The sequence below is a fragment of the Diabrotica virgifera genome, chromosome 10 (genome assembly GCF_917563875.1).
Source record: "Diabrotica virgifera virgifera chromosome 10, PGI_DIABVI_V3a".
NCBI classification, from domain to species: domain Eukaryota; kingdom Metazoa; phylum Arthropoda; class Insecta; order Coleoptera; family Chrysomelidae; genus Diabrotica; species Diabrotica virgifera.
In genome coordinates, this window is record NC_065452.1 from 18,011,190 (window position 1) to 18,026,081 (window position 14,892).

Sequence of the window (14,892 nt, forward strand, 5' to 3'; positions counted from 1 at the left end):
TCGAGGATCTGTCGCAGAACAAATATCTGGTTTATTGTTGACTTCTGTATACAGAAGCCACTTTGGTATATATCCCTCTACCTTCTACTTATAACATATTTCCCTCTCACCCCTATCGTTGGTACAGCTGTTTTTCCTCCTCTTCTTTCTTCTTGATCACTACACGGATATATTTGTGTATACTAGTCCAATCAGATTTATTTTCAATCATTCTCTTAATCATTTCTCGCACTGTCACAAAATTTACACCTGTCTCTCTTTCCATTCTGTTTCTTTCCCATCTAAGAAGTTGTTCCTCTTGTTCAGTAGTCAAAGTCCATGTTTCTGATGCATACATTACTACAGGTCTCAAAACTATTGTATATTTTTTCACTTTTGAATTAATAGGTATACAAAAAATTTAAACAAATGTCAGGGGGACAACCCCCCTTATCACTCAGGTGTATGAAAAATAGATTATGCCCTCTTCTCAGTCATACAGAATATACGTGTAAAATTTGATAACATTCGGTCAATCCGTTTTGGAGGAGTATGGCCACAAACACTGTGACAGGAGAATTTTATGGATATAGAAGTAGCTGTGACTTAGATAAAAACTGGCTAACTTTGACCCTAAAATTAATCTAGGCGTTTGTTTGAAAATTCGTGTAAAAATACGCTTTCAAACGCCAAAGTGGATTTAGTCTACAGTAAATATTAACAATATTATTCAAATTATTCATAAGCTAAAAATGACTCTACTTTAATAAAACGTTTTTATAATGAGTCCGTCTGTGTAATGAGAAATAGGAGGAAAGCTCCTCAGATAAATATGTCATCTGGAAGTTATTACCTACTCTTTAATAACTTCAGATTGGCAATCTCTGAAACCAGTCTCGGACTGCACATTAACGGCGAAAAAATAAAAATATGCTCATAAAATAATGATAACTGAAAAATATGCATTTTATTATAAAATTTACAAAAAATGCAAAAAACGCATATACAGGCTATAACAAAAATACAGGTCATAAATTAAATCGCATATTTTGGGACCAAAAATAGTTCGATTGAACCTAACTTACCTTAGTACAAATATGCACACAAAAAAAGTTACAGCCCTTTGAAGTTACAAAATGAAAATCGATTTTTTCCGATATATAGAAAACTATTCGAGAGTTTTTAATGGAAATGGACATATGGCATTCTTATAGCAGAAACATTTTAGAAAAAAATTATAGTGAAATTTGTGCATCCCATAAAAAATTTATGGGGGTTTTGTTCCCTCAAACCCCCCAAACTTTTGTGTACGTTCCAATTAAATTATGATTGTAGCACCATTAGTTAAACACAATGTTTTTAAAACTTTTTTGCCTCTTAGTACTTTTTCGAAAAGCTAGTTTTTATCGAGATATTTTGAATATTTGTCAAATCCACCACATATTTGTATACTGTTAAATACGGTTATAGAGACCTAGTAATAATAATGAAAATTGATTTATAAATTACAGTTTGAGGTATATTTTGAACCAAATTAGAAAAGCCACATCTCGCTAAAAGGTGCCTGATCGGAAAAATACTAAGAGGCACAAAAGTTTTAAAAACACTGTGTTTAACTAATGGTACCGCAATAATAGTTTGATTGGAACGTACACAAACATTAAGGGGGTTTAAAGGCACGAAACCCCCATAAAATTTTTAAGTAAACATATTAAAAAAGAAGCTGCATCTCGATTAAAACTGGTTAATCGAAAAAATACTAGGAGGCAAAAAATTTTAAAAACATTGTGTTTAACTAACCGTACCACAATAATAATTTAACTGGGACGTACATAAAAGTTTGGGGGGATTTAAAGCAACAAAACCCCCATACAATTTTTATGGGGTGCACAAATTTTACTGTAATTTGTTTTTAAGATGTTCCTATCATAAGAATGCCACATGTCTATTTTCATTAAAAAATCTCTAATAGTTTTCGATATATCGGAAAAAATCGATTTTAATTTTGTAACTTCAAAGGGCTGTAACTTTTTTTGTGTGCATATTTGTACTAAGGTAAATTGGGTTTAATCGAACTATTTTTGTACCCAGAATATGCGATTTAATTTATGACCTCTATTTTTGTTACACCCTGTATATTAGGGTGGAGCGAAAATTTAATTTTTTCGAATTTCATTTTCGCGGGGTGCGGAATTGATGCGTTTTTCTTTTTCGAATGAAAAACTCAGATGACATTTTTTCGTATTTTCAGTCTGAAAAGTGCCCCACGGTGATTGAAATTTTGGAATTTTGTAAAAAATTAAATTTTCTAAAAAAGTTCGATTGAGTCAACTAGAGTCAACGATAATGTTTTATTCATTTATTTAAGCTATTAGGACTATAATACGAAGAAAAAAAAAGAAAAATAGTCAATATAAAGTAAAAAAAATATATAGACCAAGTGTTCTTAAGGTATTCTGAGACGCATTGTTGGAGAAGCTCCTCCTAGCGGCGCCTCTTGATACTATCGTATCTCGGTTAACAGAATCCTGACTCTTGGTCGAAATTTATTTTATTTATTTTGTCATTCCCCGTTAGAGGACAGTCTAACCACAATATACTGCAGGTATTTTAATAGATGCAGTTCTTCTTCGTCTCGAGTTGATTCAATTCAGTCTACTTGCAATAGCCTCTTCGATAAAGGGTAGAGACCCAGAAACACTGTGTCAGAGGATGGCAAGAGACTCGAATTGAATCAAAACGAAAACGATTATTTTCTTTTTCTTTTTCATGCTTTACTCGCTTTAGAGTACAAAATGACCAAGTGTTCTTAAGGTATTCTGAGACGCATTGTTGGAGAAGCTCCTCCTAGCGGCGCCGCTTGATACTATCGTATCTCGGTTAACAGAATCCTGACTCTTGGTCGAAATTTATTTTATTTAAAAAAATATGCTTACAAATTGGAGAATAACATAAAAGCTCATTGTGAACGATAGTGTTTCTTAGTATCAAATTTAGGCATCAAAAGGCATGATTTGAGCTTATTCTTAATGAATCCGTCTCTCCTCCGTGACCCACAGAAGGCAGCACTTGCTTCTGTATCTAATTTGACACACCTTTCAGAGGATTGTGTGTGACACGGAATTTTTCCTTGATGGCCTATGATAACGTAGATTGATATCCTTTCGGTACTTAAATTCTTCGTAAGTGGAGGTTCTGTCTTGGTTTTCCAATCTATAATATCGATATAATCATCAGCATCCATATTTAAAACCTTGGAAAATATGTAAGGCTCCTATGTATGATGTCTCTCTGATCTTCAATATTCTGCGGAGTGCAACTTCTCTGACGTACTGTCTGTTGTCGGCTAACATTCCTAGTAGTAGATTCTCTGAATGTGCAAAGAATGCATTTATCTGTATGACTGGGACAATAACATTCTTCAAGTGGTTTAGCAAATAGCGTGACAGTTTTATCGTATCATATAAATGTTTGGCACCAAAAATACAAATTGGCCTAGTCTTGATCCTGAACAACATAAGAGCATAGACCGTTAAAATAAATGTGCTTAGTATAATTAGGTTTTCAGACGGAGTTTGGCTTGAGACATATAACCTCAATATCCGATTAACCATTGTCAACCCTCTAGCTAGGGTGAACTAGTTTATCAGGATTTGTTTTCAAAATCACAATGTCCACTATTGATATACTGACATATTTGTAGTAGATATAGTTAATCGGTGCTTAATTCCTGTGTCGATTTGGTAATATCGGGCAATGTACATTTAATTGCATCAAACGGAACAATGGGTAATACTTCACAGTTATAATAGTAACTGCCTTGCCAATGGGACCTGTGAAACCATTTGCAATCTAAATTTTGAAAAAGGTGACGCAATGTCAGTTCATTAGCGTGTAGTTGGCTTATGAACCATTGGAGTGGAGGTGGAAACTTGATTTCTAATAAACGAATAACGCCACCTTTGTTTCCTTGGTTAACGACAGTCCCATCACAACCAACAGCCATTATTTGATTTACATCGATAGAGTTCGAGGAAAGAAATGTCAGAATAGAGTTACAAAGTAGTCGCAGCTTTAGAACGAGCTCGTCGAACTCTATTTCTGTCTATAATCCGTGATGCATCGTTTTCAGTAATGAGACCAATGTCGTGGAAAGCTGCAGAAATGGTTGCTACTCCAGCACGATCTGAAACCCCATAACGATCTAATGTTCTGGCAACAACCGGAAATGTGACATTAGTCATTGTGAGTGAAAAAGTGGAAATAATCGATTGTGATTGGAAGTCCTCAATTTCACCGCTTTTGTTTAATGTATCTGGCTGTTAAAAACTCGGTCGTATCTTTGAAGATGTAGGTAATCTAGAAGTACTAGGAATAGATTCCACCCATATTTGCAAGACTATTTGTTCTTCACGTTGCTCTTGTTGGTGTAATCTATGTAAATCCATCTCAATTTTTTTGGTCGCTTCACGATCTAAACTATTAATCATTATTTTATGGTCAGTTCGTTGGTCGATTAAGAAATTTGGTTCTGGTATTGGAATCTTTCGCTTTCTAGGACAGTTGCAAACTCTGAACTCTAAACATTTTCAAGTTGCAATATCAAACAATTTCTTGCTATTCTCACCAAACTTTAGTAGTTTCTCTTTGTAACCGTCTTCGTCCTTCCTGCCTTCATAAGGTTTCAATAATGTTATATACTTATCGTGGAAAACTATAATAATTCTAGCCAATATTGTTTTGTGTTCTACTTACTTATAATTGCAATTGAGTGGGAGAGTGAAGGTCGACTCCTGTGACAGGTTATAACTCTTTGGTTGCAGCGTTAGGTCAAGGGTTGGCGCAAAATTCAAAATAGATCAATTTAAGTAGCGCTGGGGCAGTTATTCTGATAAAAATAGAAATAAGTGTTATTGAAGTTTTTGATTCATATCCTAGAAACGAATTGATACCGCACCCCGCGTAGGTAAAAATGCAAACATTTTTTTTTCAAATTTCAAAATTTGGATCTCGTTGGGACAGATGTTAGAGTCATAATACAAAAAAATGACAATTAACTTTTCCAATCTTTTCCCACAGTAGCGTCGATTCCGCACCCCGCTTTTGTAAAAATTGTTATTTCATTTTTCTCCATATAACAGCGCTCATGCACTTTGCATACATTCCGCCCTTTAGTTATTAATAATACTTAATTACATAAAGATTTTTTGCTGGGACCTATTAAACCAGTTATTATCGAAAGGATTAAAGAAAGATATTGATTTTATTTTATTTACCACAAAGAGAGAGTAGTTTTTACAATATTTAATCAATTTTAACTTACAAAAAATTTAAATCGAACGTTATAAGTATCCAGTGACATATATTTTTAATTATACAGGGTGTGTCATTAGGGTGACAAAGTCCAATTACACGTTCGTTGTAAGAGATACGAAAATAAGTTATTTAGATAAAAGTTGGGGCACGGATAGGACCATAATTTAAAAATATTTTCAAATATACAGGGCCACCTGTATTGACGGGGTGACACAAACTTTGTTTTTTAATGTTTTTCTAATGGAACACTCTGTATATTTTTACATTTTTGGATTCTCCTCGATGTCTTCTTTATTAAAATATAGGGCTTTGTAATATTATACGAGGTAGTTTAAAAAATAATTATGTACGTTGTTTTTGTTAATTTCGTAGAAATATTCACATCCTGTAGAATTCTAGTTATTTGACATCAAAATTTCTATGTATGTTCAAACGATTTTTAATATAGTCTACTGTTGTCAAACGTTAATAATATAGCAAAATGTTTAATTGTAATATACAGGGTTGGTCAAAATTCGGAATAAGTATTTTCTGAGTTTTCTTAAATGGAACACCCTATATTTTAGTATTGTAATGAAATGATATTTTATGGTACTTTTTCATTTCTTAAACATTTCCTATATGTACCTAAGTGTGTTAATTTTTGAGTTATTCGTGATAATTTAAGCCAAATATTAATTGCAACAAAAAATACGTGAAATTTTAAGAGGTGGCCGTGACAATGTTAAATCAAAAATAGTTTTTCGAAAAAAAAAATACATATTAATCTAGACTTATCCTTAATTTATTAATATTGGATGAGATATCCAAATACCTACGTAGTTAAAATTGTTGGTGCGTAAAATATTAATAAAACATACATTATCCTACCTAGTTGGCCATGACAATAAATTTGCTAAAACATTTGACATTATACTATTTTTATAGTTCCAGCTGCTTTGTTACCATTACTAATATGAATTTTTCTAATGAGTAACTGATTAAAATGGTTTTTTTCTAGGAGAGTATAACAAAAATATGCTACTAGCAATGAGAATTTTTCATCAGCAATTTACTGATAGACGACAACCAAGAAGAGAAACTTTTGAAAGTATATTAGAACGGTTTCAACGGACTGAATACTTAAATTACGAGAAATCTAATCGAATAAAAACTATTGTAAATGAATAAAAGGAATTAAATGTAATACTTAGTGTCACTGAGGATGTGCATGTTAGGACGACCGTTCTTATAATCTAAGTGTCTAGTCGTCTGTTGAAACCGTTTTAGTATATTTTCAAAACTTTCTCTTCTTGGTTCTCGTCTATAAGGGAATTTCTGTTGAAAAAATCTTATTGCTAGTAGCACATTTTTTTATACTGTCCTAGCACAAAACCGTTTTAATCAGTTGATCATTAAAAATTTCATATTAGTAATGTTAACAAAGCAACTGAAACTATAAAAAAATAGTATAATGTCAAATTTTTAAGCAAATTTAGTGTCATAGCCAACTAGGTAGAATATTGTATGTTTCTATTAATATTTTACGCACCAACAATTTTTACTACGTAGGTATTTGGATATCTCATTCAATATTAATAAATTAAGAATCAGTCTAGATTAATATATATTTTTTTCCAAAAAATTATTTTTATTTAATATTTTCACGGCCATCTAATAAAATTTCAAGTCATTTTTGTTGCAATCAATGTTTGGCTTAAATAGTCACGAATAACTCAAAAATTAAAGCACTTAGGTATAGTAAATGACTAACAAATAAAAAAGTATACTCATTCCGAGTTTTGACTAACCCTGCATATTAAAATTAATTATTTCGCTATATTATTAATGTTAAATAGTAGTAGACTATATTGAAAATCGTTTCAACATAAATAGAAATTTTGATGTCAAATCACTACAATTCTACAGGGTGTGAACATTGCTACGAAATTAACAAAACCAAACGTAATTATCTTTTAAACTACCTGGTATAATATTACAAAACTCTATATTTTAAGAAATAACACATCGAGGAGAATCCAAAAATGTAAAAACATACAGAGTGTTCCATTTAAAAAAACAAAAGTTTGTCTCACTCTGTCAATACGGGTGGCCCTGTATATTTGAAAATATTTTTAAATGATGGTCCTATTTGTGCTCCAACTTTTACCTAAATAACTTTTTTTCGTTTCTCTTACGACAAACGAGTAATTGGACTTTGTCACACTAATGCCCCACCCTGTATAAAACTTTGGTGCTCATAAGAAATCCTGCTATCCTGCTAAGATCACCTTATGTGATTAAAGACTGCGCCATAAATTAGGATCCACTTCTTGACTTTAACAAGTTGCTACAATTGAATAAAACAAAATGCGCAAGACTCAGTATTACAAGCTGGGGAAATATTTCGAGAGATATATTTTAGGATTATACACAAGGAAGTAACATTCCTTACACACGAAGAACAATGTCAAATTTATAAAGAAAGATTGCAAAATGCTGTAAAATTTACGTTATGTGCGAATTAGACAATAATAATGAATGAAAATTAATCGTCTCAAAGATTTTGTAAAAAGATATAATAATAAAGAGATTAAAAAATTATTTTTAAGAAAATAAAAAAATTAAAAAGAAACAAAAATTTTCAGATTCAACAAATCAAGTTAAAAAATAACTTACAAAAAAGAATTTATTAAAATAGAATTTATACACAGTGCACAGATACTAAAGGAGCCGGTGGGGGAGTCTCGGGAAAGCTGTCAAATGTCAGGCGTAATATCATATTATGTATTATGGTGTGTGCACCTAGTAAACATATCAGGAGAGATACAGAATTTGGTTTTTACCTCTGTTTTAGTAGAAATGGTGTGTTTTATATACCAGCGCGGGTAGTTAAAAGGTTAAAAAAATTTAGAGCTTTTTTTAAAATGCCTATTTTTTATGAGCATATTTTATGCTTTTTTAAAATCAAACTTTATGATTTTTAAGTGCTTATCTTAATTGTTTTTAATGTGGACTTTAATTATTACCTTTTAATAAGAAAACCATGCATTGCATAATATACCAGCATGTCAACATGACCTATATGTTTTAATAGAAACTTAATTAATAATTCGGAAGTGAGCTTTACCGATTTTAACATCTATCGTTGTGATAGCTCTGCTAATACCAGTGTCAAAAGAGGAAGATGAGTGCTAATAGCTGTACACACATGTCAATACCAAGTATGTACTCGTCTCCAAGTACCGGATAGTATTGAACAGGTCTTCATTAAAGTTGGATCCAGTGCTTTTAGTCCTGGTTCTGTGCAATTTCTTTAGATCCTATAACCTCAAAAAATCAATAAAATTTAACACCCGTTATAATAGATGTCTTGATAACATATTTACAAATATTAATAGTACCATGTTGCAATCCGAAGCTGTTGATCTTTCACACACTTCAGACCACAAAGGCATATTGTTTAAATGTGAAGTGTCCCAAACTACTTCTAAATCTAGAATAAGCTACAGGCCCATTACAGAGATGGGACTGGCCTCTTTAAATAACAATCTTTGCTTACAAAATTTTGAATTTATTGATAATGAATGTATTGATGTGGACTCAAGGTTTAAAATGTTTATCGATATTTTAACGCAGGCAATAAATCTGTCTTTTCCTGAAAAATCTAGGCTTGTTGAGCAAGGTAAACAATGTAAAAAAAATTCTTGGTTTAATGATGATTTGAAACTTATGAGGGAGAAACTACAATTTTTGACATCTTTAAATAAAAGTGACCCCGTTTTAGTGACAAAGAAAACACTCTCAGAATATAGGAAAAAATACAGACATGCTATACATAAGGCAAAGATTAAATCTAATGATGATTTTATATTAAACTCTAACAACCGTCAACAGGCTATGTGGTCCCTAATAAACTCAAGATGTAAGAATTTACCAATAAAAAATTCATCACTCAATGCAAATAGTTTTAATGATTTCTTCTGTGGTATTGCTGAAAATGTAATAAATACACTTAATCATACTGACCAATCATTCAATACATACCTTAGTTTTATACCACATGCTCCTTCATTCGCCTCTAATCATTGCTCCTTCAGATTTGAGCCAACAAATTTGGAGGAAGTTGTAAAAGCAATTGAAGAATTAAAAAATAGCCAGAGCAAGGACCCGGATGGAATGAACACAAAAATAATCAAGGCAATTAAACACAACATTAGCTTACCTTTAACTAAACTAATAAACTACTCAATTTCATCCTGCATTTTTCCTTCAGTGTTTAAAACTGCGAAAGTCATACCTCTCTTTAAACGTAAAGGTTCGGCTGATGATCATAATAACTTTCGTCCAATTTCTCTTTTGCCAATTCTTTTCAAAGTGTTTGAGAGAATCCTAAAGAAGCAGATCAATGACTATTTTGAATCTAATCGGCTTTTTGCAGTGCAGCAATTTGGATTTAGAAAAAACAAAACAACAACACTTGCTATCGATCATTTTACAGGCAGTATTTTGGAAGGATTTGAAAACTTTCTTGATACCCTTGCCTCGTTCCTTGATCTTACTAAAGCTTTTGATTGTGTCACTCATAGTATTCTTCTTAAAAAATTACATGCCTATAATTTTCATCCTATGTCTATTCAATTGATTGAGTCTTATCTATCAGATAGATTTCAATATGTGTTTTTTAACCAGCTTAAATCTGATAAAAAACCTTTGATGTATGGAGTGCCTCAAGGGTCAGTTCTAGGTCCAATATTATTTCTCATTTATATAAATGACTTGGGATTTTCACAAGAGGGCCCGGTAAGCACAGTCCTATTTGCTGATGATACTACATGCTATCAAAGTTACCACCCTTCCCAAATCAGTGATATTGATCTTGAGACCACAGAGAGCAATTTGTTCCAATGGTTTTTGGCAAATCGTCTCTCTCTCAATAACTCAAAATCACAAACAGTGAACTTTACCCTAAGACATAACACCATTACACATCCCATTTTAACAGATTGTTCACAGGAAGCTAAATTTCTTGGTGTTTATCTTGATCAGGGACTCACTTGGGAACGGCACATACTGAAACTTTCCCAAAAGCTCTCAAGCCAACTCTTTTTATTTAGAAACCTATCTAAGGTTACCTCCCTTCAAACCCTTCTTACATCATATCACAGCAACTTTCACTCACGACTAACTTACGCAATCCATTCCTGGGGACACTCTTGCCATATAGATAAGGTGTTTGGTCAGCAGAGAAAGTGTATTCGCATAATCACAGGTCAGGGTTATCGGGACGATTGTAGGCAGTCTTTCAGAAACCTGAGGATTCTCACACTACCTTCTGCGTACATTATGCAGTGCCTGTTGTATGTTCATCAAAATGTAGATCTGTATAAAACTCAACAGCATACTTATCAGACTAGAAATCATGATGCCCTTGTACCAGACTTCAGTCGACTTGAGAGGACCAGAAATGGAACCAGATACCTAGCATTGAAATTTTATAACTGTATACCAATATCTATTAAAAGTCTTGATTTTAACCAATTTAAGAGACAAATTAAAAATTATCTTCTGATGGGTGCTTTCTACTCATTTGAGGAGTACTTCAGATCTAAATTTTGTTTTGTCCTGTAATTTAATTAGTGTTTAGTTTTTAAATTTTAGTAATAGGTTTTTTTACTGAAGTACTGTCAACTTTTAATGTAATTTTAGACAATTTTAATTATTGCTGACCTGTAAAAGTACATTTGTACATTATTACCAATAAATACTCTACTCTACTCTTTTAGTTTTATTTTAGGAGCAGTCTATTTACCTCCTAACTCCGCGGCATAGTTGTATACCACTTTCTCTAAGACACTCAACTCACTCGCTGAGTTGATTCCCAAGTTAAGCCTACACATGGTTGGGGATTTTAATTTGTCTCATGCTCTCTGGCAAAATGGCCTCTTTAGCTCTGTTGCGACTGCAGGTGGAACACCATTATAGGAAGGGTCTTGCATCCAGATTATGTCAAATTTTTGCAGTTTCCACAATCTTTTCCAATGTAATCATCACGTGACAATACACAATACCCTCTTAGATCTTTTCTCGACAAATGACCACCTAGCAGAAACGAAACTATCGGACTCTTTTCTGGTTCCTCCAGTCGTTCATCCACCACTCTCTATTAGCATTAAATGTAGCCTGACTTATGATGAACCCGGACTCGAGTTTGATGGTTACTACAGAGATTTCAGGTCCGCATACTATCAGAATATTTCTTTATTCCTTGACTAGTTTAACTCAAACATTTCTTTTATTGATGCGAATCTCGAGATTACGTTAAATATATTTTATGAAATTATTTTTATAACTATAGATAAATGTGTACCATTAAAGAAGTTTTTGGCTAGAAAATTCCCAATATCAGGTTCTCCCAGGATCTAAAAAATTGTATAATTGTCTTAAAGAAAAAATTACACAAAAATATAAGTCAACTGGTTCTTTGAATGTCTATTGAGAGTTTTCTAGGATTAGACAATTGTGCAAAGATTTGACTCGGAAATACTATTTACAATATATTCAGTCTACCGAAACGGCTATTTCTTCAAATATCAAGAAATTCTGGTATTTTGTTAACAATAAATGAAAAAATAGTGCTTTTCCTAATGGACTTAAATATATTGAAAAATCTTGTAGCTTAGGCAAAGATATTCTTTGCTGATTATTTTTCCACAGTTTATTCTCAGAGTAATCTCAATGGGCGCAATCATGAACTATCTTCATCCCATATTCATATCACTAAACATAAAATTTTAATATCAGAACTGTACACCAAGCTCTCTTCTCTTGATGTTAATACGGTATACCTACCTCCTCTGTTCTTAAAAAAATGCAGTTTTAATCTTTCCAGGTCATTGTATCACGTATTTATTCAAACTGGTGTTTTTCCAGATTACTGGAAAGAAAGTTTCTTAAGCCTACATATATTTAGGCTCGATTTCTCATACCTGCGGTAATCTACGGTTCAATTGAACCAGGTTCACCGGTGACCGTCGGTTTTGTTAATAATGCATTTCTCATTTCACGTTCATGTCAGTGCACGTTCTACAGCTTTCGAGAAATGCCAATAGATGGCAAAAGTTAAAAAAACTGTCGCCATTTTGAACTACCTTTTTTATGCTGTTTTTGAATAAAGTTAAATTTAAGTATTTATACTCAAATAGTCATTTTAATAATTATAAATAAATATTATAAAAACAAAAATAATGTTATCGTTTATCGTTAGGCTTAATATAATAAAATAGGATATATTTATATTATGACAGCGTTTCGTGTTAATACAACGCATGCGTAATGCATGAAATCATCTGAACTGAGTTCTGAAATCTTTGAACGCCCGAATTCCACCGTTCAAGCATGGTTCAAGTTTAAACTGCCATCGGTTGAACGTGAATTGAGAAAGACGATTTTGACTTTAAACTGACGTTTACTAACAGTTCAGGTTAAACTGGAAATTAAACTCGATATGAGAAATTGGCCCTTAAAGGGGCGACTACGAACTCCCCCACGCTACCTAGATTTTAATGTTTTCAGTTTTATAGTAGGATTAAAAGCGACTACGAACTGCCTCACGCTACTTAGGTACTTAGATAATATTTTTGTGAACATATAGTTTTTATTTTACTTTACTGTATTCAAAAAGGAACCCAATTACCAAAGCATGATAGAAAATTTTAAATAATTAAATAATGAAACTGTAACAATATAATCGAATAAAGGTTATTTATAAATGTACATTAACTTATATACAATAACAAAAACTACAGTTAAATAATAACAGTGCTTAATTCTAATGTCTGATTAGTGATTAAAATAAGTAAGAGTGAACACTATATTTTAGATTTTAAAAGTTAGCTGCATAATAATTGCAAACTGACTTAATGAAGTCTAATTTAGTAATGTTTTGATTAACGTAATATTCATTTACCCTATTTTCAATAAAATCAACTTTCCTTTTTGCCGTTTTATCAAGTTTTTTTTCGAATCCATGTGCAGTTCTAATTTTCACATATACTTCTGCTTGAAAATTTAACAAAATGCCTGTAAATTTAAATATGTCAGGATGTGATTTATAAAAACATTCGTTAAATTTCGAGTAAAATGATTCAGATGCGTTTGCAGTAAATACAAGAGATGATGAATTTGAAGCCCAAATGTAAGGTGGAAATGTTGAATCTTCCGTTAAATAACTATCAACTAGGTAATCACAAAATTGCAAAACTCTGTCCTCTTCTGGCATAATATTAAAAGGTTCATCAGAAAAAAGTCATCAACATCATTTGGATCTAAATAAGGAATGCCGAAAAACAATTTTAAATATTTTCCAATAACAGTTTGATATTTATATTCCAAGGACAAACCTAAATTTTGAATTCTTCGGTACCAATTTTGTGTTAAATGAAATTTGGAACAAAAAATAATAATGTCGGGCCACACTAACTTGGCTTCATTTTGAATTGCTATTTCAAAATCAGAAATTATTCGCTTCGGTTTGAAATTTAAATTCAAATCTGTACATATTGTTATTAATTTATCAAAAGTACTTTTGTACGATTCCTGTGATTTATTGGGTAACAGACAAAATAGTAGAGTAATATAAAAACCATTTTTGTAGCCATGTATAGTAAATATCTGACAAAAATATTTAGAACAGTATTGAAAAGTTCCATCTACATACAAAGAATCTACATTACACAAAAAGTAAAGATTTGTGAAACAACTAAAAATTGTGGAATTATTTTTCGTAGATAATAAAAAGTTTTCACCTGTATTTGTTTTTAAATTTAAGTCCACTAACACTTGTAGAACTTCTTCCTGTGACTTGGGCAATGATGGTGTGGATTTTCGTCTTACAGCATAGATATTTCTTCTAACGCAAGAAATGTCTTTCGTCGTCAGCGGTAAATTGCTGAAATTTTCCTTCCTCAATTCCTTATGGACAATTTTTAAAGGTCTTTCACATATATCTTCTACAGCTTTCCTCTTTGTAGAATTACTAAAAATTTGCCGGTCAACGTGGATATCTGGAGCATGATTATGCACCACCGATGCTTTTTCAAGAATAACGTAATTTTCATCATCTTACTTTGTGTCACTTATTGTTGACACCCTTTTTGATGCATCGCCATCTAATTTTTCCATCTTTGGAGACATGGCCCTTTGAATATTTATATTCATTAATTATTAATAATAGTTCTCCCCTTTGACTAAACATAGTCGTTGGATTCTCCATTTAAAAGTTAAACACTAACAGACAAAACCGGACATTATACCGTAATACTTGCACCTGAAGTGAATAACTGAAAATATTTATAATCTTACTTTCAACTATAAAACTTAATTATGTATAAATAAGGTCCAGTGGATTTTTACGTTTTAGTCTGTGCGTTTGTTGACTATTAACTATTAAGTTTTATAACTCACCGTAATTGGGTTTATGTTTTAGATATATGTATTGTTTGTAAATGTAAAATGTATTTCTGTATGTAGCATATTATCGGAATATCATGTTTGTTCCATACTAGAGGTCCAGTCATTGGACTGACCTCTCTAACATCAATTTTTTTTACTTCAAAC